Genomic DNA, 1,960 nt, shown 5'->3' on the forward strand with positions numbered 1-1,960 from the left:
CCTCCATAGATTGCAGTTCCACTGTTCCACTGCCCAAAGCTGGAGGACTGTACACCCCTCTAGGGTTTTTCAGCATGAGGCCCTTGAGCTTGTAAATGTTAAAAAAGCCGGTCGTTCATTAACTCAGACACTCTGCACTTAAATGTTCTGGACTCAGTGTAGCTACATGCAGCCTCTAAGTCACAGCTGTGAGAGATGTGAGAAGGCAGTGAGACACTGATGTCTAACTGCCCTCCCGCAGTGGGGAAACACTGCAGTGAGGGCACAGTTATCTTTAGCCTGTGAATCTCCAGTATTCAGAGCTCCAGGGGGATCATTATCAATTACAGCAGGACCCCCGCACCCACCATCCATCCTGTTTAAAGTCACCATGCGCAGTGCATATGAATCCCCCCCAGCATTGGGCTCTGGAGCAGTGGAGCTGTGTTCTTCACAGGGACTCATGCCCTTCATTTCATACGAAATGCTTCATGAGCCGGAGTCCACAAACTGATCTGGAAATTACATAAGATGTTGTTGAATAAAATTCCGCAAATATTAATACAACTCTAGTGTATAAACAGTGGGTGTGAGTGTGAAGACGAAGATGTGAAAGACATGTCAAAGGCCATCAGAATAATCGGACACTTGATGAAGTTGATGATTAGTGTCCTGTAGGTGTGAGAGTGGGATTAACGTCAGTACGAGGGCGTTAAGAAAAGAACATAATGACCACAGACACAAAGGATACACTAGCAAGTGAGTGTCTCACTGTGTGTGTGTGTGTGTGTGTGTGTATGTGTGTGTGTGTACCAGCAATATAACCAAACCTGTTGAGACGCACTCATTTTAGTGATTTATCTTCCTTGTGTAAGTTTAGCCTTAGGATGTAGGTTAATGGTAGCGTTAGGGTAAATCTCCACAAAATGAAGTCTATTTAATGATCCCACAATGCATGACAAGGTGTGTGTTGTGAGAATGGCAATAGGCATTTGTATGGTATGCAAGTGTAAACAAATAAAGCATGCAAATTACTGCTGTTATTTCACTCAAGTAAGTTTAAAAATTGACATAGGGAACAACTCAGTGCAATGCAGACGACCAGCACTAACTTTCCATCTGTAAAATCTCCAGCTACAACAGTACATCACGTTTGTTTTTATCTGACTCACAATTGCAGCACGTAAAATTACTCCGTGGTCTTTTGAAGAGGTTCAAACACTCCTTGAAACACTCCTTGGCCGATGAAAAAATCCAGCGAGAGCTGGACACTGCGACAAGGAACAAACAAACTCTACTGATCTGTCTGAACTGATGACGGAGCTGTGTTCAGTCCCAAACAACAACAACACGCCAATACACAAATGTTGCTGTTTCCAAAGCCCTCTGTTCCTGTTAGAGACGGGGTTTTGAGATGACACCGAAAACATTTCAGGGGCAGAGGAGAACACCAACCAGGGACCAGGTACCAAACAGACACTAGAGTCCAGAAGAGTCCAGTAGGTACCATGCAGTGGAAAAGCACCATAGGTGATCACACAGAGAGACCAGGGACTCTAAAGACCAAGTTATCACCTTGAACTCTTGGTCATGTTCCTAAATCTATGTCTGAACAGTGTTTGTAGATGCTGCTGTTAGGGAATACAGCTGCCATGGAGGGTGAGACTTGGTCTGCAGTGTTTAGGTGGTAAGTATGAGGTTTTACGTTTGAAATTAGCATCCACATGAACACTAGGACCCAAGATTTCCTAACAGAACATTCCACACTGATGACAGTGCCACATTGCCATCTCGCCCTCTTCCCTTGCTTCCCCTTGTGCCACCACTTCCCCAACTAAACAATGCTCACACTGCTGTTCACACCCGTGTAAGCTGTTTAGGACACCCCCTGGTGGCTGCACATCTCTGTTGTAGTGTTTGTGAAGGGCAGGTGAGTCGAGGAGTTTGTGAAGGACAGGTGAGTCGTGATCAGGCCTGGGAT

This window comes from Hoplias malabaricus, chromosome 15 (assembly GCF_029633855.1).
Source record: "Hoplias malabaricus isolate fHopMal1 chromosome 15, fHopMal1.hap1, whole genome shotgun sequence".
Classification (NCBI taxonomy): Eukaryota; Metazoa; Chordata; class Actinopteri; order Characiformes; family Erythrinidae; genus Hoplias; species Hoplias malabaricus.